This window comes from Cebus imitator, unplaced genomic scaffold, assembly GCF_001604975.1.
Source record: "Cebus imitator isolate Cc_AM_T3 unplaced genomic scaffold, Cebus_imitator-1.0 Scaffold401, whole genome shotgun sequence".
In the NCBI taxonomy this organism is placed as follows: domain Eukaryota; kingdom Metazoa; phylum Chordata; class Mammalia; order Primates; family Cebidae; genus Cebus; species Cebus imitator.
The window spans coordinates 219,075-241,996 of NW_016107716.1; the positions used below are offsets into that span (position 1 = coordinate 219,075).

At 36.6% G+C, this 22,922-nt stretch overlaps 1 protein-coding gene across 3 annotated transcripts in view; it reads left to right on the forward strand.

The window, feature by feature from the left end:
* The window catches only part of FRMPD4 (FERM and PDZ domain containing 4), a 571,680-nt gene that overhangs the window by 56,182 nt on the left and 492,576 nt on the right, over nt 1–22,922 (forward strand). The gene's annotated exons all lie outside the window — the stretch shown is intronic.

Here is a 22,922-nt window from a genome sequence, read left to right on the forward strand (position 1 = left end):
ACAACCCCACCTAGGCTTACCAAATCCAAACCATCATTTTAACAAGACTCCCAGGTGAGTCTTGTGCACATTAATGATGGTTCCCAGCTCCCAGGTAATGCCTGTGCCACTGGGGCTGCAACCAACTTGAGTAGTGACACCTTAGATTCAAGTGCCATTTTATATCATTCTTCCATCTACTTATAGATGACTTCATTCCCCATTGAGGTAGTTCACTTCCTGCACAGTTTGATTGGTTTTGCATTTCTTTGACTCTCTTAAGACATTTAAATGTCATTTCCATTAGACTCTGCAGACTTTTGCAGGCTTGTCACTGTGGTCAGACAACTGAATACTTGAAGATTAAAATTACTCATTTATAGAGAAAGAAGAGATTATTTTGAAATAAATGAATAGAACGATTTTGTTAGAAAAAAATTAGAAAGGACAAGTTTGCCAGACTGGCAATTTGAACTCTGTTGAATGAACATGAAGTTTTATAAATATAAGATACAATATTTAGAAAAGTTGGGTCCCGTATCTAAATGAATTTTTAGATTGTCTCTAGATACTTTGATCAAACATTAATCCAGATGCAAGTTTTTTTTTTTTTTTTTTTTTTTAACGTAATGGCTCTGCCTCCCCTCCCTGTCACTCCTTATTGTCAGAAAATACAGCCTGCTGGATGATTTTCCCCATCAAATATCTGAGAAGCAAGGGACCTCAGAGAGTATGTGTGCCTTTTGGTCGAACTAGCTTATTCCAAGCCAAGTTTCCCACTAACATTTCTTTATTCAATGAAAGTAGACAGTTTAAGTGTTAGAAAGGAAAACGTGTATATGTATGTATTTTTTCCTTCTTTGAATGTTTTTGATGTTGACAGCCTGGAAGCAAGCAGTGAGCATTAAGCCTCTGCTCCCTTCCATTCTGAGGCCCTTCATCATCCTGTGATCTTACAAAAGACCTGAATAAAACATTTCTTACCTGCCTGGCCCTGTAGGCAGTTAAGTTCGCTACCTTATTAGAAATGGGTCATCTCATACAATGTTCATAGGCATGTACCTGTGTACAGCCTGTGCAGGTATTTTGACCAAGCAGTTCTACTTCTGGAAATCTGTCCAAATAATTAATTGGACAGTTATGCAATTTTGTTTAAGAACTTTTGTTGTGGCATTGTTCACAACAGCAAGATATTAGAAACCAACTAAATATTCATCCATATGTAATTGCCAAACAGCTTCTCTATGTCTGCTGCCTAGCAAAGCCAATTTATCAAGACAAGGGAATTGCAATAGAGAAAGAGTTTAATTCATTTAGACCCGGCTGTGCAGGGGCCAAAGTTTTACTATTACTCACATCAGTCTCCCCAAAAACTCAGAGATTGGGGTTTTTAAGGGTAATTTGGTGGGTAGAAAGTTGGAAAGTGGGGAGTGCTAATTGGTCTGGTCAGAGATGAAACCATAGGGAGTTGATGCTGCTGTCCTCTTGCACTGAATCAGTTCCTGGGTGGAGGCCACAAGACCAAATGAGCCACTTTATTGATCTGGGTGGTGCCAGCTGATCCCTCTAGTACAGGATCTGTAAAATAAGCAGTGATCTTAGGCTTCACAATAGTCATGTTTTTCCAGAAGCAATTTGGGATGTTCAGTAATCTTGTAATCTTCGGCTGCATGATTCCTAAACCAAAATTTCTAATCTCATGGCTAATTTGTTAGGCCTGCAAAGGCAGTCTAGTCCCCAGCCAGAAAGGGAATTTGTTGTGGGAGAGGGCTGTTATCATCTTTGTTTCAAATTTAAACTATAAACTAATTTCCTCTCAAAGTCAGTTCAGCCTATGCCCAGCAATGAACAAGGACAGTTTGGACGTTGGAAGCAAGATGGAGTCAGTTAGGTCAGACCTCTTTCACTGTAGTAATTGTCTCAGTGATAATTTTTGCAAAGGTGGCTTCAGGTATGGATCATTCATGCAGTTGGAATATTTTGCAGTCATTACAAATCTCTATTAATCATCATGAAAAAGAGCTATGTCATGTATTTTTATTTAAAAAAATTTTTAAATTTTTAATATTTTTGTAGAGGTGGGGTCTCACTGTATTGCCCAGGCTGGTCTCCAACTCCTGGGCTCAAGCAATCCTCCCACCTTAGACTCCCAAAGTGTTGGGATTACAGATGTGAGCCACCATGCCTTGCCTTGATGTATTTTTAAAGAGTAAAGCAGGCTACAAAGAATTAGTTATGGTGGAACTCTGTTATTGCAAATAAAATTAATGTTTTAAAAATTATCAAACAAAGTAGACTCATGACTCATACAGACATAAAATGAACACATGTTAAAGATTTTTATTTAACTCATTAATGAGGGAACTGGTAAGATGTTACAACAGTTCAAAGGAGAATTCAAAGAATGAACACATTTATGGATCAGGAATATTTAAATGAATTTACAAATGATTGCAAAAACAGCTTCTTCCTTAGCAGAAAAAAGAGTCAATTGTACCTCCACCTTATACAGTTTATTTGCTTTACAAACAAATGCTTGTCTATAGACAAATATTATTTTGCCTTGTTGTCAGTTATCTACAACTTACAGAGTTGCAACACAGCTCAAAGGCAATGCAAGGCACAGAGCTCCCCTACGGTCAGAATCAGATCACTTGGAAAGATGGGTTCTTAAGTTGAGAGCCTAAACAATGTATAGTTTTCTCTTGAAGCACAAGTTTTGTCTTCATATATGTTTAAAAGTGTGGAATGAACAGAAAAATGACAAGTTGTTTTCTATGGATGGTAAGATTTCATGTTATTTCTACCTTTTCTGTTTTTCTGCACTTTCACAGTATTTCTAAAAGAACATATAATTTTTTAAAATCAGGGGAAAAAACACACTTCTATATTGAAAACATTTACAAATTACCTTCTCATGTTTTTAGTAAATCCTTCAACAACGACAATAAAGGAAATTGCTATGTGTCTGCTGCCCGTAGGGTATTGTGACTAAAAGGATGGGAATAGGGGCCAGAGAATGTGGGCGGTCAACATCAGCTGTGCTAACCTGCTATTTCTGGTGGGTCCTCCAATTGATTGCTTGGTGTTCAGGCCTAAATTATTCCCACTTATAAGAGATATGATGAAACCAAAGTGCATTAGCATGTCAGAGGTGCTTTTAGCTTTAACACTCAATAAATGAAGTGCCAGGAAGTTGCTAAGATTTTCTGTACCTTTTTAAGATGGGTCTGGAAAAAGCCTGTTTACTAATGAGCATTTTCTGGGTGGGAGAAGGGAGGACAGTGGCTGTGCGTGGTCTGCCAGAAGGGAAGATGCTTCCCATAACTGTGTGTGATGACAGTTATTAATGAATAGATGTTTCAGAGTTCATGCTACCCCCCTCTAGTTAATGTACTTATTTATAGAACTGATTTGAAAATTAAACAGAGCTGCTTCTTTCTTCAATTTTATTGTTGGAAAGAGGTAATAAACATGCTGATGGAACAGAATTGTTTGCCTAGGTATCAGTTATTATCTAGAGATTTGTTGTCTTTCTCTCCTCTGGGTGTTTTTTCTTCTTTTTTAACCTCTCATGCCATTGTATTTCTGGTGTAATCCTCATTTCCTTACATTTTGCCAAACTGCAGTTCTTTTGAATGCCAGCTTTTTATTGTAATCTTCATCCTGACTGATCAGAGATTTGTAGAACAATTGGACCACACATGCAATATAGTCACAAATCTTATTGACAGTGTACATGGACTATTTTGGATAATCCTAGAGGCTTATATTTATAGCTTGTTGTATCAAAATGATTAAGATAGCATCAATAATTAAACAACAGTCTCTTTTCTCTTCTTTAGCTCAGAGCTGTTGTGCATGTTGATGTCAAAATGTTTTTGTTGATTGAATGAACTGAACTATGTTTATTTGTAGCAAACTATGTGTCACCTTTATGGAGTACTGGTGTGAGTGGTTATGTAAGCATTCTGCCCTCAGAAGGAATAACATCACCTATAAAAGACATTTGGGGTGCTGGTATCCACATTTTATTTGAAGCTTTAGTTCCAAGAATACTCATCTGCAACAATGCTGCATATGCTTCCCATTATGTCCGGGGCACAGATCCTTAGGGGAGGACTGGCCATGGGAGAAAGGAAGTAGAAGGCAAATTTCATTTTTGATGTCTATACTAAATTAATTTGTGTCACCCCAGACTCCATGTTCACCTAGTACCTGTGAATGTAACCTTATTGGGAAATAGGATCTTTGTGGATGTAATCAAGTTAAGATGAGGTCATAGTGGTTTAAGGTAAACCCTAAATCTATGTCTGGTGTCCTAATAAGAAGGCTATGTGAAGACACAGGCACAGAGACACAGGGAAAAGATCCCATGTAACAACAGAGGCTGATACTGAAGTGATGCAGCTCCAAGAAAAGCAATCCCAAGGATTGCTGACAACCACCAGACGCTATTGATAGGAAGAGACAATGAAGGATTATTGATCTAGGATTCTTCTCTAGAACCTTCAGAGGAAGCATGGCCCTGCTGACACCTTGGTTTTAGACTTTTGGTTTCTAGGCTGTGAGAGAATACATTTCCATTGTTTTAAGTTGCTCAGTTTGAGGATGCTAATGCAATGTCTCCCACTTTACATTGATGTTACCTTTTCTTCCTTAGTGTCTCTCATTCCTCCGGTATCCTGTGCCTTTATCTTACAGCTTTATTCATGTGTTAGTCAAGATTGAGTGAAGTAAACAGAAACCACTCTAGATAAATTTAACAGGAAAGGATTGAATATAGGGAATTACCTGTTTACACACTGTTTGAAAAATTTCGGAGCCAAAATCAAGGAGACTTTTGTTGGTATCAAGAACTTAGGAAGTGCAGTGAAGGCAGGAAATGACTACCTAATATCTTAGCAACCTAGAACACTTAATGGGGTCTTTCTCAGGAAGATGCTTGGAAGACACCAACAAAACACTACATATATGTTGATTCCTACACATCTGACTCAAGCTCCTGCCACTGAATAATGTCTTCTGTTTCTCTTCATCTACCAGGTTTCTGTCAATGACTGTCATTGGCAGAATATGAATATGAACCATACTGCTAAGGAGAGCTGGGAAATGTTTCCAGACTTTCAGCCCTAGTGATACTGGGGAGAGAGAGTTTTGAAGGGCAAGAACAGAACTGAATATAAGAGATGCTTTCCTGCTTACTCAGCTTAATTCCTTTCCCTCAAAACAAAAACAAAAGCACTTGCTTCTCAGAAGGATTTTGTTAATCTATTTATTTACACCAAGGTATTATGGATGAACAATACCTTTAAATGTATTTTTTCCCCCCAGGACAATTTGTACTTTCACAAGAACAAAGATTTAATTTAAAGAAGTGAATCCATCTAATTGACAATTGGTTGGAACAGAGACTCACTGACAACACTGTTTACTGAGGGGTCCTCAGAGACACAAAGACATTTTAGATGGAAATCTACTCTTGGGATTTTAATCTATTCGGCCTTTGCTTTGTGTGTGGAAAGATATTTGGCTTTGTTGATCTTTTGTTTTTATACAGAAACATAAACGAGAGATTAATTCTGGTTAAATGAGGCATGTTCTTCTCAGTTCTCTGTCACTAGTGGTTTTCAATGGGGCAATTTGGATTTCCACCTTGTGCTCCTAGAGGACATTTTGTAATGTCTGTAGACATACTTGGTTGTCACAACCGAGATTAGCGGAGTCCTACTAGCATAGAATGTGGTGAGGTCAGGGATGCTACTCTGCCTCACGCAATGCACAGGGCAGCCCCCACAACAAAGAATTACCCAGCCCAAAATGTCAATAGTGCCACAGTTAAGAAATTCTGCTCTTTTGCTATGTGTGGTTGGAACAAAAAGGTGAGGCAAAGTCTCTATCTTGATCTTGAGCTGTGGTGGGACTGCCTGCCCTCAGGTACTCTTGGATATTGTTGACGATCTCTGATGCTGCTGCCTTAACTTCTTTGCTGTCCTCTGAGGTACCCTGCTGAAAAGTGAGGCCAGAGCTCTCCGCCAGTTTCCCAATTCAGAACCAAGGTGTAGGCAATGTGTGCCCTTCCTTTTATCAATGCTTTGGGTTTGTTCCATTCTGAGATCCCTTTGCTTTTCAAAGCCTCCTTCCCACATTCTGAGAGCAGCCCCTCTGTCAGCTTGCCCCTAGTTCTGTGCAGTTCTTTCTCCAGAGTCTCATCTAATGCCTAGAAAGCGTTTTCCCTTCTCCTCCCTTCATTGCTGTCTTCTCTATCCCTGCCCCTTGCCAAATTGTTCTGTATTTTGACATTTTAAACATTCTCATCTTTCTCTACATCACCTGCCTAGATTCACTGGAGAAAAGCTGATGGCATAAGAAACCTGCTATTCTCCCCATATCCCATCCCTGATCATTTATAGACACTCGATATTCCCCCCATTCCCAGAATGCTTATCTTGCATTTGCACCTGTTGTAAATTGCCCCATTCATGAATTAGGCTAATGATTGTGTTTCTTTGTTTGATTGCTTCACGCTGAAGGAGTCACCTCTCTGGGTTCCCACAGACTGTAGATTATTAGAGGGCAAAAGCAAGGTCCCTGTAGTGCTCTTCAACCAACATAGACACAAAATCAAGGCTAATCAAATGCTAAAGAAAGGCTTTTTAATGATGAAGGTGATGATAACCCAAGCTGGAAGGGACTTTTGAAGCCCATGAAGCCTGTTCCCAGTGCACCTAAGCAGACTAAATCATCCAAGATAGATGGGGATTTATCCAATTTTCAGTGATTTCCAGAGACAGAAATTTCACAACCTGTTCCAGCTATTAACTACCTTGTTATGAAATGCTTTCTCTAACCTAAATCTACTGTCTCTTAAGGAATCAACATTGTATAAAAATATATACTAATACATTTTGAAATATGAGTTAAGATTTTCTTTATATATAATAAATTTATATAGTACCATTTCCCTTCAAGGTAAGAGGATTGTTATTTTTATCTGAAGAAATTGCTAAGCCAGGGCTTTTGGCAAGGGGATTGGAATTGAGGATAAATGAGTAGCTTGAAAAGACGATAGATTGCATGAAGTAAGAAAAATAGTTTAATTCTTTCTGTATACTCTTAGAGTGTTACTGCACAGCTTACTTAGAATGCCAAAAGCTCTTTTAATATGACTTATATATTGGGGTGTTTATTTCTTTAAGGGAGTCACCTCTCCCTCTATATTAAAATGGTGCATTGTATTGTTTCCATTATAACTTCCTACAGGGAAGCTGTTAAATTATACAACTTTACAGGGCAGTTCTGTCTACCTCAGCATTGCCCCTTTCGTTTCAGGAATGAATTTTGAAGATTTGTGTAATGTATTCAGCAAATAAGGATTGAGCCTCTTTGGTGTGTGCAGGCACCATGTGGGCTAATTATAGATTCAAAGAAGACACCGTCTTGAACCTGCAAGGGGCTTTGGAGTTGAGAAGGGAATTTAGACATGTAAATAAGGAAGTTCGAGAAAGGGCTATAGGCTCTGTGATAGCAGTCTGTGAAAGATATAGTGGGAAACACTTGGTACATAATTTTCTAATAAGCGTGTTTTTCTGCCTTTTTCAAGAACACATGACTTTGAACCAAGACAAACCTGGAAAAATCTGGTCTTTATCACTGTGTGATCTTTCTGAGTCTCAGAATCTACCCTTGCAAATAGAAAGAAAACACATCTGCCTTAAAGATTATTGTGGTGATTAAATTAAACTAAATTGAATTAAATTCAATAATGTGGCTTAAAAACACTAAACAAAGGGCCTAGTATTGGGTACACACTTAATAAATGTTTTTGTCTTATCTCTTTGATGATTCAAAGATATTGTAAGAGACATCTATCTATTCTTTTTTGGGGAAGAGGGGACTCCTAGCTTCAAAATAACCTTATGTTTGGAGACTCTCCCAAGTCATGAGGCAGAGCCACCCCTGCTGTAGAATCTAAAGATGATGCAGACACACCTTTCCAAACTTCCTTACTGCTAGCAGTGGGGCATATGGCCAATCAGACATACTAACACCTGTCCTTGAATTCGTAGCTCATGGTTTGGAGAAGCAAGGGCTACCCAGAATCCATTCTGATGATGAGCCACATTGGCAGCAGTCACTACACCTAGTCTTAGAGGTCTCAGATGCAGCAGTTCTAACAGAGGCAGTTTAAGTTCAGCACTGGTGGTATCTGTGGTACAAGTTTCAGTGTCTGTCCTCTGCGGGAGCAGCTGTGATATCTTTACTATTTTGATCTGTGATATGATTTTACATGTTGACTCTGGGTGCATTGACTCCAACCCTGATTCTTACGATGTTTATGAACAGACAACTATCCTTTAATTAATCCCTTCTGAGCTTCTATTATCCATATGCTCTTTGTGCTGCTCACAACTAGAATTTTGACTGATAAAAATACTGTTATAAACATCATAATCATGTTTCGTTATACAGTAATGTTTTATATGCTATCAAAGAAGGAAAGACTATTGTTTCCTTCCATATGAAATAGACCCTTATAATGATCCCCTTTCAATTGGTTTGCATTTTTTTGTTTTTTAAACCTTCCTACATCTTCCTTTACTGTCACTTGTCATTTCTCATTAGAAAAATTACAGCATACCAGAGTTTCCATTTTCTTGATGCTACATCCACATGACAGGGAGAGAGATATACCTTGTAGGATTGCCAAAACCTATAATGCCATATGCAGAGAGAAAACAATTCAGACTGTTTTTGGCAAGAAAAAGTGCCTCACAATTTTTTATTAGTATTCTATTTTAAAACCTATTAAGCCCCAAAGCTCTTTGCTTTAGATAAAATTTTCTCAGTGTTTTAACCAAAGCTGTGAAATAGAAAAAGGGAGTACTCTTTTAATTTTTTTTAAGAGAAATATTCAATCAAAAACAAATCTCTAAGGTTCTCATTCCAGTATTGGCAGCATAGCTTGTATTATACTAACCATTGGATTATTCTGTTGATAATAACTATGCATTAAAAATTATAAACTGTAAAAACAGTTTTTTGAAAGCTACTTGGAAAGTAATAAAAGCAAGCCAGAACTACAGGGGATATGGCCCTTGAAAGAAGAGGAGCATATTAGGCAAGATCCATACTCAACTGATTTTTCTGCTGAGGGTGCTTCTCTGTTGTGGCACACTAAGATAGAGCTCAAGCACAAGGTGGCATTCTTATTAAGTGGAGAAGTCAGAGGTTAGAGTTCAGGGCTACCAAAAACTCCTGGAAATTGAGAGGGGAAATCCTGGAAATGGAGAACCCTAAAATCTACATACAAATCCCTAGTCGACTCCTAAAAGGCACACATGCTGGTTCCTTGATTTCAAGGAACACAAAAGGAAGCAGTAGTTGAAAAGTTAACAATCTGAGCAGAGAAGATACCAGTTTCCTGGTTCTAGGAAGACAGAGATTGGAGTTCAAATCCTGCCAAGTTGTAAGAGTTAAGTATACAATTCGAGGTTTTCTTTGGAGCCCAGAGTAGCTATGCATTAGAAGCACGTATCATGCCCCAGGAATGAGAACTATATCCTTGAAATAAAGGCAAAACTAAAATAGACCCACTGTAAGAAAACCTGAAAACCAAGCCTCCATAAAATTAAGGTGACCCAACAGTAATATAATGGCCTGCCATGACAAAATTAAGCACTCTTCGGAGGAACAGAGCAGCATTCGGATTCTATATAACATATTATTAATAATATCTGGCATATAATCGTAAATTGCTAGACATGCAACAGGCAGGAAAATGTAACCTATTATCAAGAAGAAAATCAATACTTTGTCTCCAAAAAAAAAGGAAAAATAAAGTCAATAACTGAAGACCACATGTCATCCAAATTTTGGTATTAGCAGATAAAGACTACTATAATGTGTTTGAAAGTCTCTAGGAAAAAATTGATATAGTGGGTGAAAATACGGGGAATAAGTGGAGAGAGAAGAAGCCACTGCACCCTGAAAAAAAAATCCCAAATAGAAATCCTACACAGAAAAATAAAGATTATATCTTTGATATCCTTTTCACTTTTGTATCCTTTCCAGTGCCTTTATACCAAATAGAATTGTTTTTGCATAGCTGATTGTTAATTACTGTTAAAAGGTAAATTTATTTAAATCTATAAACTTGGACTTCCTCCTTTAAATCATATAAAACTAGGCAGATAATACCTTACTATGTGATAATAAAATGTTTACAGTAAATTAAAATAGTAATGAAGCTTAGTAATTTTCAAATATATTAGAACAAATTATTTCAGTTAAGCCATTTTTCCCTCTAATTAAATACAATCATGCATTGCATTTACTATCTATATTTAAAGTGTAAAGTGTAAAATTATAGAATAATTCAATTTGAGATGTCTTTGGCAAAATTATGAATCAACTGGAAGAAACAACAACAATCGTAAATTATTCTGGTAGGGCAGTTTTCCCTATTTAGAATCAGCTAACTGAAGTAAGCTGGCTTCCAATACGATGCTTAATTTGTTGATTTTAATTATTGAACATAAAAACTGTAAGATTAATGATCACATTACCCAACATAATTAACCTGTAATGGAATTTTGTCGTCTTAAATTGCTAAAGTATCATTTTTTCAGTTCTCTTATGAATGAGTCCAGTCTGTCTTCAATCAATATATAAATTAAGTATTGCTAATCATAAAGTATTTTTAAAATAGCTATAATATAGTACAAGTGTTTTTAATTTGGGTCTCATAAAACTAAAAGCAGATATCCCTACATTTTTGTATTTTATAGAATAGTAATATATTTAAAAGTATGTTTTTGAGATTAACACTAATTTGTTTGCCAATTTTATGTTGCATATTTTAAAGAACAGAAACAAAAACCAGTATATGTACTATCTTTACTTCATAAAAGAAATGACTTTACAGAACCAAAAATTAATTTAGGTAAGCACAATATCAAGAGAAACTGCAATCCTCTATGAGCAACCACTGTAGATATTTAAAGCCACATCTATATATATATATGTATTACATAGACTTCTCTTTTTTCACTGCAAAGTGTTGGACACCTCCTCGCTGAAATCTACAGATTATCATTTAAAAGCCCTGCAGTAGTGAAGGACTTCAGTACAGCGGATGGGCTTGGCTGGTGGGAGTGGTTGGGTCGTGTGTGTCTCTTTAAAGTGTTTGGATGTTTCTCTATCAGCACACATTAGTACTTATCTGGGAAGAAGATTCCTAACTTTCACATGGTTATCAATTGTGTTCTTAATTCCAAAAAGGGAAAGAATCCTTACTGACAGCCCTTTTCATTTATGGCAATGGTGAATCTCTTCCATTTCCTCATTGCTCCCAACTTTTAATAATTGACGAGAGAACCAAGTTTAAAGGGATATTCATTTCGTCATTTCTTAGAATCATTTCACTTACAAGAAATGAAGTGAGCCTTCTCAGTATCACATGTTGCTATTGTAAAATATGAAAGCCATTGCCAGTTTTCATAGGTTCCACTAAAGTGACAGTTGCTTGGTTTTCTTTCTGTGGTAGTGCCTTTGTGAATAATTATTTGCCCTGTGACTTTGTGTATACCCTACTCTACTCAAGAAAAAGATTGAAAATTTTTCCTAAATCCATGCAGAAAACAATAAAACAGTATGTAAAGTAAGTAATAAAAGAAGGTCAACAAGAAACGCAGACCAAAAAGATGATCTGAAGCCAAGTGTTAGTACAACAAACATGTGTCTCATAATACTTCTGCATGATACACAATTCAGAATTGGAACGAATCTTCTTAGTAGTCGGTACAATGGAGAAAATTAGTTGAGTTAGAGTGGGAAAGAACACAGGTCTGACAAACTAGCTTGAGCCAGCAGAGGCCAGCTTGAATGAGCACAGGCCCATGTTGCGCAGCATAAGCCAATATGAACCAGTTAGAAGCCACCTGAGTCACACATCTTCCCTCAGATGGTGGTGTGGTTTTTGCCCTCCCTTTCCTGGGAACCTCCCTTCAGCAGCATCTCCCCTGATCAGGAGGGTGAGATGTGGACTTGTAGAGGCTGGCCAGACAGAAAGGATGAACAAGGGTGTCTTCATCTTGTACAAAGGACAAAGGAGGAGTAGCTTAACTTACATTTGAAAGTAGGTTGGCGGTGCTCCCAGTGAGTGAATCTGATATTCCAGAGACTCCACAGACACTCATCATGTGTTAATACTGGAAATCGCCACCACCCCCCAAGACACACACAAAAAAAAGGGGGAAAGAAAACCAGACAACCTGCAGTTTGAATTTAGATATATGAGACAAAGTGACAGCCTTAACATTCACCAAATTTAAAGAGGCAACATTGAATGGTAAGTTATATTTTAAAATATCAAACACCGAAATGTTAAACTTTCAGAAATATGAAGGTTTTAAAATGTCAAAACTAGGCATTTTTTTTTTAAATCCCACAGATCTAATTTCAAAGTCACAAAATTAAATAGAATTTATCTCTGAAAGGTACTTTTGTTAAAATGAAGCAGTGTTTGAATTCAGTGGGTGATTGTTCATTGCTCTGGCATTTATTTTACATTCTCAGTAAATTCCCAGCAGACAACAGCTCCATGTAATATGAGAGTTGGACTGACTGGCATTTTTGCAATTCTCACTAATGGGACTGAGTCAATCAAGACTTGCATAGTGCTGGTTGCTTGAGCCTCTGATTACATGACTTTTCCTTGATAAGCAACTCCATGTGGAGCTCTGGCAAGAAATGGTGGTATGTAAGGTTGGGCAAAGCAGCTTGCATCTTCTCCAGACTTGGATGTGTCTCCTGATTCCCCTGATTTAGTTGCCAAATTCTCCCCTCCCTTTTACTCCTCTTGGCTTATAATGTCAATCCCTGTGCACAACAAGGAAATTTTAGCCCATTATGTTTCTGATTCATTTGCACTTAACTCATCAAGATATTGTTTCCAATGAGCTGTTTGATGTCTGAGGGAAACCTCTGCAGATGGAAAGAATTCTTTAGAGTAACTTAGCCTTTATCTTCATGTTAAGTTTAGCAGAGTTATCTTTGCAAAATTCCTAGTTTTTCATGTGTTTTGAGGTTTAGTATGTAAATCTTATTCTATTTTTTAAGTCTAGTAAAATAAATGCAATTACCTTCATGTTTTCTTTGACTAATATTTAATTCAAGTCAAATTCTACTTAAATAATCATACCCATTTTCAAAGGTAGTTAAACACCCTAAAATATTTGATAGCACAATTATGCATTTAATATTGTATGTTTTCCTTTGAAGTGCTTCCAGTGACCTGATAGGGTAACTCAATATGCAAACAATCAAAGTTTTCCAAGCATTTAAAAGTACTCTTATAAATATAATAAACTTACAAAGCAAATAGGCTTTTAAAAATGTTCCAATTATGTTTAAAAATACAATCAATTTTCTTATTCCTTTCAGCTTAAAATGGCAAGACTAATATGTAGTTTCTTAAATCACTTATGTAACATATATGGTTCATAAAATTAACTCAGAAGTACTAATTCTATGAGTTGATGTTATTTCAATTGTTGGCTTAATTCTAAACATTCCGGGTGTTAAGATGTTTATTACTGTGGCAGAAACTTCCAGTTCCTCCCCATAGGCATCCTTCCCTTCCTCTATAATAGGCACTGGCAGACATTTTCTGTGAAAGGCTAAACAGTTAATATTTTAGGCTTTACAGGCCACATATACCTTCTATTGCATATCTGTCTTTTTAAAAATCCATTTAAAAATGTAAAAAAAAAATTATTCACCCTCTGGCCATACAAAAACAGTCAGTGTGCTGATTTTGGACTGTCGATTATAGTTTGTTGACCCCTGTTCTAGAATTTTTAAATCATTAGATTTTTTTTTTCTTTTAGCTGGGCACATTTCCCAGACTCTCTCGTAGGTAGGCGGCCATATGACTAATTTCTGTCCTCTTTCCCTCCGAATGCAATGCAGACCTAATGGTGCAGCATCTTGGCTCTGTAGTTAGGGACAGCACCCTGGGGATGGTAGAGCAACAAGCTAGAAGGAGACTTGGCTCCTGGACACTGCACGACTCCCTGCCTCTCTGAAAACTGAGCAGTATTGACAACCAGCCTGGACTTCTAGGTGAGAGAAGAATGCACTTCTAACTTGTTCAAATTCCTATAACCTGCAGTCAAAACTGTAAAACTAATCTGCTTTCTTAGGGGACAGATTTCAAACCTCAGGGGAACTCAAGTTAATGAGACAAAAATTCATACCCACCATATGGTTGTCAATTCTTTGGTAATTGCTTTCAACTTCTCTTTATTTTTGTGATGAAATCCTGCACCTTTCACCCAGGTCTAAAGAAGTTCTAATGCTATTCCAATGAATTTGAAAATTCTCTTCAGAATTTGCTAGAAAGCCCAATGACAGTGTTTTTGGTGACTTGTTTTGTGTGTCAGTTCTTCGGTTGGTTTCTCCTGAGAAGTCTGGGGTGTTTGTGGGTGAGGGCAAAGGACCTTTGATTCCTTTTATGTGGATTGTACCCCAAAGCATAAAGAACTCTGAGACTCCACTCCTAAGGCTCTGGATCAAGTCTCTCTTGTTATTTTCTTTCGGAGATCCCAGTGCCTATCTGGTCCTGGGACAGCCATACATTCCTATAGCTGCATTTCTTCTTTGGACCTGTGTTTATGAGCCTCAGTTTTGATAACATGCTCTGACTTCTTGGGTTCTAGAGCTCTGGCTTATGTGTGCCAGTCTTCTTCCAGAATGGAATATGCCCCCAAATTTCTGTTTCTTGATAAAATCCCCTTAAAGATGAAGTGCTTGACACATAGTAGAGTTTTAATAAAAGCGAATTATCTTGTCATTAATGCTTTTGAAAACTAGAATAAAGATATAACTTCTGGTGACACTTCTTACTTTACTTAAAAATAAAATTATACAATATAAATGTATTCTGCCAGATGAAATTGGTCTCTTTGCACATAAAAGTTGAAGGATGGGTGGAAAACATCTAAAATTTATGGAAAATACTTTGTTAAGAAGAAGCTGAGACATACTTTCCCCCAAAGAGGCACTGATATCCTGAGAGAGCTTTACTTGAGTGGCTCAATTTTTGTTTGTAGGTCCCTAATGACTGATGGACATTTAATCATTTTTGCCTGATGTATGCTTTTCAGTTGAGGTTCTTGCTGGATGAGAAGTAACCTACTGAATTTCTTGAAAAATATCTTGCATCTCAATGTTGAGAGAGTGGACTTTACATATTTAGAGAAGCTTTCATATGCTGTCTTTTACATGCAATCTTTGGATGCTTTCTTTACTTTCATCTATGTAAATGAGAAAGGATAAAAATGTATGGTTTAACCAAATCCTGATGAGACGACTTCTTGTATTATTTATGAAGCTGGAAATGTTTAAATGTTTCATCTATTCTCCTTAAAACTGTCTTACTACTGGTGTATATTGAAGACTGCGTTTCTGTTGGCACGTTTACTTGACTTACCTTTGGGCTACAGCTTTTCTGAATTTACTTGAAAGTGGAGTTTGAAATATTTCTTAAATATCTGCAGCTATTTTATTTAGGAATATTGAAATTTAAAAGACTATTATAACACATTTAAATTTTCCCATGATGTCATGTTGTATGAACTTAATAACAATTTATTAATTTGTCATCAAGTTCAAAGTTAATTAAAAAACAAAGTTCTTTAGTAATATGAATCATTGAAGCTTTTTCTCTGATTTTTTTTTTTTTTTCTTGGTGACGGGCATTGTTGAAGTAGTTCATTTCTGATTACTGGCCTTTAAAAATACCAACTAAATTTGCCTACAAATTGCAAGCGTAATGTCATAAGTTACTCTCTTGCCATTGAATAAGCATAATATTCTCCTCTTGAAATTTTTTCACTTAGCTTTACCTGAACCCAAGTTTCCAGATTAGGGAGAGTTGGTACATCATTTATCATAGGAACTCTATTTATACGTTTTTAAAAGCCTGTTATGATTTATATCTTGTTGTGCATCATCTTAACACTTACCAATGAGTCATTGCTAAGAGCACAATATCAAATTTATTGTTTGTTTGTAAGAAATCCAAGTAAAGAGTGAAAAGAGACTTCAAGGCAAAGAGAAATTTTTGAAAAACTAGAACTCTATAAAAAAAATGACAGAGAATTATTTCTCTGCCTTTTAGTAGAACATTGTGTCATGGTAGATATCTCTCTTAAACACTTGATGTTTCCATTAACCGATAGCTGCACATTTATCTGGATGCCATTGGGGTGTGTACAGCAACAAACATCTCCTACAATAATGATGTGATAGAATATTAAACATCCTCAAAACGTCCTTATGAAAACAATTATATGAGAAAATGCTTAATAGATCATGTTTTGATAAAAAAAAGGTAAATATATAAATCTATGACATATAATTTTGTTACATTTTATATTTTCAGCCTTTTTATATAGTAATTATATAAATATAAATATAAAATACTTAATTGGTAATTATATATACATTAATATTTTATAGGTAAATATTTTCCCTTCTGACATATATGCATGTATGTATATATGTGTGTAGATTATATCAGAAGGGAAATACTATAGCACGCTGTTAAGTTGAACAATATAAAATGTGTTGACATTCAACCTTTTATTGACTCACAAGAATGGTCATTTTCTGGGTAGTGAGACTGTGAGATTTTTCTCAAAGTAGATATGTTTCCTTTACGTTATGATGCAAGGTTTTCATGAGATGCATTTATTTATTACCTTTATCATCAGGAAGAAACCATCAAGAAAGTTGTTCAATGAAGCTTCAAAGGCAGCCCCTCCTCCTCTCTCTCACTCTCATCCTACTGTCTTTCCTTCCTGGCTGCCTGCAGTAGCCTCTTTTCAGGTAGCAGTGCTAATGTTCTTCCCAAACATACCCGGACTTGTGCTTCTTCACCTCCTGCCCGTTGTGTCCAGCTTGTAGCAGACTCTCTTCTTCCATCAAAACTGTCTCCTTCTCTGTCTTTCTGTTGTTATTCCCCTAGTTAAACACAATAAAAAAGCAGCAAGCATTTTAACAGTGATTACTATGTGCCAGCCATTGTTCTAAGTCTTATACGTGTTATTTAGTCCTCATAGTGACCTAAGAGGTAGGTAATGTTATTATCCTTCATTTTAAGATGGATGAGAAAACTAGGGCACAGAGGGGTAAGTGACTTACCCAATAAATGATCCAGATCCACAGGTCATATGCTTACGTAGTAAGCCATACTACTTTCTGGGTACCTTATTTTGCCTCTTGAGTAGTTTCTTTTATTTCTAAAATGTGTAGCCACATTTCTGCCTCAAGGCCTAACGTCATGTTTCTTCCTTTGCCTAGAAAAGGGGCCAGCAAACTACATCCTGTAGGCCAAACCTGTCCTTCCCCTACTCCCACCTGTTTCTGTAATAATTTTATTGGAACACAGTCATTCATTTTCATATTGTCTGTGGTTACTTTATTGGTATAACAACAAAGTTGAGTAGTTGTGACCAAGACCATATGGCATTCAAAGCCTCAGATATTTATTATCCAGCCCTTTAAAGAAGAAGTTTGCCAACTCCTGGCCTAGAATACAGTTTCTGTGTCCAACCACTCCAGTTACTATAGCTGTGTAATCAATTACCCCAAATCTTAGTAGTGCAACCAACCATTTATCATGCTTGGGGAATTTATGGGTCAGCAATTCTAATTGGCCACAGCATTTCTTCCCCATGACATCTAGTACCTGGATGGAGAAGACTCAGCCAGTTCAGGACTGGAGCAGCCAGGGCTCTTCAGGCACCGCTTCACTCCCTAACCCTGGGTAGACTCCCCAGCCCTGGGTAGACTCCCCACATTGTCTTTTCAGCTTAGCAGCATCCAGACTTCTAACACAGGCTCTGGGTTCCCAGTGTACATGTCCCAAGAAAGAAAGCCAAGCAGAAGCTGTTGCATCTTTTTTGACCAGCCCCAGAAATCACACACCATAACTACTTCTGTATCCTCTTGATCAGGGCAGTCACAAAGATCTTCCCAGGTTCAAGCTGAAGGAACACAAGCTATACCTATCAATGGAAGAGTGTGAATGTCACATTATAAAAGTATGTGGAATGGAATATCTATTGGTGTGACTATCTTTGGAATATAAAATTCACCACCCACATCCACCAACCTGTCTTTAACTCTAGACATCTTCTTGTCTCCCCAGACCTTAACCAGGAACTCACTGTCCCGAGCTACAAAAATTTTCTGCCATGTTCCGCCTCATCTCTGAAATCATTGCTTACCTTAATATCTGGCAGGCACATTAATCTTACTGTTTTCTCATTCTGTTAGTAGAAAACTTCAAACATTTAATCTAAACCCTAAGGATTACTCCCAACCTCAAGCTCTGTTCCTTTTGTGTGTCTTATTGTAAATGTGTTTGTTTGCTTGCTTGTTCTTCTAAGCCAGAGTCAAACCATAAAATCTGGAAGTGACTTTCTTTCCTCCCTGTGTCTAAGCAAGGTCTCTGCTCTGCTCTAGGTTTAAAAATCCTCATTACCCCTTTCTGCAGTCTGAAGAAATTCTATGTGAAGGGGATACAGATGGCACCTGGGTTGATGTGAAAAAGTGTTTGCGAAAGAAGGGAAGCAAGGTGCTTGTCTTGAAGCTGAATTTATTACAATATTTCACATACAACTAAAAAGTCAGTGGACATTATTTAAAAATTGTAAGCAGTGGGGTTGATGTCTTTATGTTATACCCTGTTTCTGCCACCATCTTTCTTGGTTTTGGACTCTCCTCTTCACCAGGTATAATTTTTGTTGTCTTAGGGAAGTAAGCTGCTTCAGGGTCGCTCTAAGATTTATCAAAGGCAAGAGAAGGTTGAAAAGAAAGGAAGTAGATCATAAACATGATTTGATAGTCTTCAATCCAAATCTGCCAATAATAGTGGGTAAAAGAAAAAGAATCCTTCCTTAGAAATTTAAATGCATTCATTTCTGTAAAGAACAGTAAAAAAGCAGGAACATATTTTTGATGTTTCACCACATAGGTACTTAATAAGCTTGATACTTTTAATTGGCAAACTGGATTTTCATTACAGTTCATCTCAGAAAATAATATTTTGGTTATATCTTTCCTATGCTCATAAAATTTTCCACCCAGGTCAGAGGTCAGTAAATCATGCCCTGCTGGCTAAACCCAGCCCTTCATCTGTTTTTGTAAATATAGTTTTATTAGAATTCAGTCATTCATGCCCATTCATTTACGTGTTGTGCATGATTACTTTAGCACTACCATAAGACTGAGTAGTTGTAAGAGAGATCACATAGTCTGCAAAGGAAACATTTACTATCTGTAATTTTACAAAAAAGTTTGCTGACCTAAAGTGTATGTTGCCATTTAAACTAATTTTTAGGTTTTTTTTCCATTTAAATATCAGATAACACAGTGAATCACATGGTGAATTTTAGCAGGAATATATCCAACTTTACATTCAATTGTGTAGTTAGTCACTATAAAGTTGTCAAGAGAAACCAAGCTACCTCTTAATTTAGGTACCTGTGTGATTGGACTTGAGAAATAAACTTTCTAAAAAATACTTTTGGTCATTAGTGATCATTAACATCCTTATTTTTTAACACCTCAAAATAATTAATGAGGAAAAAATAAGAGGTCAAGACAAAATTTATGAATCTATGAAATGAATTCTTTAGAAGAAAAAATTAAGATTAATATCTTATTAATGTATAATGATAATTGATTTAAAAGAAATTTATGAAAAGATTTCCAATGACTTTCAAAAATGGTTGCAGTAGTGAAACTTCTTGGCTATAATAACAAAATATTAGGTGTTGTTGAGATCTGCAGGCTGTGACAATAGGAGTCTCAGCATGGGCTTGGGGGTGGTAGGAGTGAGCAATCATCATTACAACCTGCTGTGCAAAGTAGGAGTGAATGCTACTCAAAGAAGGGTAGAAATTTGTCTGGTCAAGGAATACAAAGTTGTCTGAGAATTTAATTATGGTAGTTTATATCATCCATAATCAAGATGTATAGATCTCTATTGAATTTATTTTTCTCTACTTCTAGCATAACCCACTCTCTCCCCTAAATGGGAGGAGAGGAAATAGATTCACTCTAAAAATAGCAAAATACTAGAGTCGACTTTAATTAAAGGCTTTCAAGGGTGATAATCATGACTGTCAAAATTTCAAAAACGTATAAGGAACCTAAGAGATCAACTAGACCAGAGTTTTAAACTCTGCTCCAGGGTCTGAAGGTTCTATGGTGTACCCTCAGGGACCATTGCATTCGGAGGCCTATGAAATAGTTCAATGTATGATCCCTCCCTCCTTCAAAACATAACAGCTATGATTTTGTTTTCTATGTCTGCCTTATAATATTTGGTTTTTGATGGGATTTTAGTAAAATGTTTTCAAACCATAGGTTCTAGGCCAACTCTTCAAATTCTGCAGATGAGGAAACTGAACTTACCATAATTTGGAAGACTTGGCTTGGGTCATACATTGAATTACAGTAGAGCTAGAATTAGAATCTAAGTTTCCTGTGTCTCAATCAAGAGATTTAAAAAATGATTTGGGCTGGGCATTGTGGCTCAGACCTATAATTCCAACACTTTGGAAGGCCAACATGGGAGGATCACTTCAGCTCAGGAGTTCAAGGCCATCCTGAGCAACATGATGAAATCCCGCCTCTACAAAAAAATATAAAAATTAGCCAGGCACAGTGGCATGCACATGTAGTCCCAGTTACTCAGGAGGCTGAGGTGGGAGGATTGCTCAAGCCTGGGAGGTGGAGGTTACAGTGAGCCATGGTTACATCATTGCACTCCTGGATGACAAACTAAGACCCTGTCCAAAAAAAAAAGACAAAAAAAATTATTATATAAAAAGAAAGAGCAGGCTATGATGCCTTTGTCTACTGAGGCAAAAGAGTAAACTTTTGTATATTTAATGCAATAAGAGTAGGAGTTTAGTATTCATGAGCTATTTCAACTTTTGTCATCATATTTTACTAATAGCTCTCAAATGTTAGTGTGCATAAGAATCACCTGGGAAACTATTAATAATGTTTTAAAAGTCAGCTTCCCAGTTATCCTTTCTAGAAATTCTTATGTGGAATATCTACATTTTAGTCAAACATCCCAGGTGTTTCAATACAATGTTTTATGCACCATACTTAGAAAAATACTGTCTTAAAGCCTTATGGTTGGATCTTGAAGGCTAGCAGTAGATAAATTATTAATTATTCCTTGGTACCATGCCCTCTATTGAGGCAAACTACTACAAAGTAGATACTTTTAAAATATAAGGCAAGTTAGGTTAGGCTATGCTGCAGTAACAAAGCAACCCCATTTTTGGCATTCTACAGGGACTATTCCTATCTCATACTTTTGTCATTAGAAGCATGTGGTGACCAAAGTGGCTATAGAAAGAAAGAAGGCTATAAAGTCATGCTTGATAAACTTATTATTGAAATAAACATGCAGATATAGGTACAACCCTGAGTGTGCAACTTAATAAATTTTTAGAATTGGGCATACTCTTGTAATCAGCACTCAGATCAAGAAACAGATCATATTAAAAAAAAAAAAAAAAGACCTTTTGTTTCCCTTCCCAGTATTTACCCATATCCATCCCTAGTAAGTATAACTAGCAAGCAGGATTGATTTAAGTTTAGGTTGAGAAGTGGCTTATATTTCTTCCTACCACATTCCATTGGTCAGAACAGAGACATGTGAACTCCAAAGTAACTGCAAGTGGTACTGAGAAATGTAGTCTTCCTATGTTTCCAGGAAATGAAATGCTGTCATTAACATAAAATATTTTCTTTGTTACAGTTCCTAGATTATAACCTAGAATATAATCTCATGGTCCAAATAACGATACTTTCTATACTTTTCTATGGGTGTGGTAGATTAAATAAAAATTTGCATACTTTCTAACTTAACTATTCTTTTTCTGTAGAAATTAACTTTATTCCCAAATAACTATATATTTATATTGCTGATTACTTGAATATTATTATATGAAATTGTAGATGGCAGATAATTTAGAGCTAGACGGAAGGCAATGTGAACTTCTAGGGACAATTCATTTCTCAAACATGCCCTGAGAAGCATATCAATTTCATAGAAATAAGCATTAATTCTCATAGGATCTGGGTTCCTGAAAAATGCCCAGGTATGCCCTACGTGTACCTTCCTTCAAATCACAAGACTAATTTCTCCAGTTTACTTTCTTTCTTAACTATAGTTCTTTGAAATTTGAGATTGGTACTTGTCTTTCTAATTTTGGCAAAACACTTAAGTTTACTCATTAAACACTTCTCTGTTGATATTCCTTTGGAAGCAATACTGTTCATTTACATATGCTTCTGACTCTAAGGCTGTTACCATCATCTTTACTCAATTCAGTGATTAAATCACCACCACCACCACCACCCTTGTTACCTAGCATTAACTAATGCAATACTGCTTAGCAAACATAGAAGGAAACATAAAACTATAGAAGAACTGAAATATATGGTTCTTGTCTACCACAAGCTTACCGTGTAGTTGTTCGCAAGATGCAGACAAAGGAAAATACAATGCAAAGAACCCTGTCAGATATAACTAGATATCCATATGAATAAAGTGCTAATAGTATTTGGAAGGTGATTATTGTGAGCTGAAACAGAGGAAGGATGGATAGAGGAAGGGGGACTTGCAGGAATCCTGAAGGATGGGTAGACAGTCAGATTAGAGTCAGTGGATAAGGATGTTCCAAGCACAGGTAGGGAAGGGACACGTACAAAGGGCTTCTTGTTAGGAAAGAGCACACCCAATTTGAAGAAAAGCAGAGAAAATGGCCTTCATGAAGAGGAAATGTGAAATATGAGCACATTAGAGGATTAATTTAGATGTAGCCTCAGTTTGATGGACC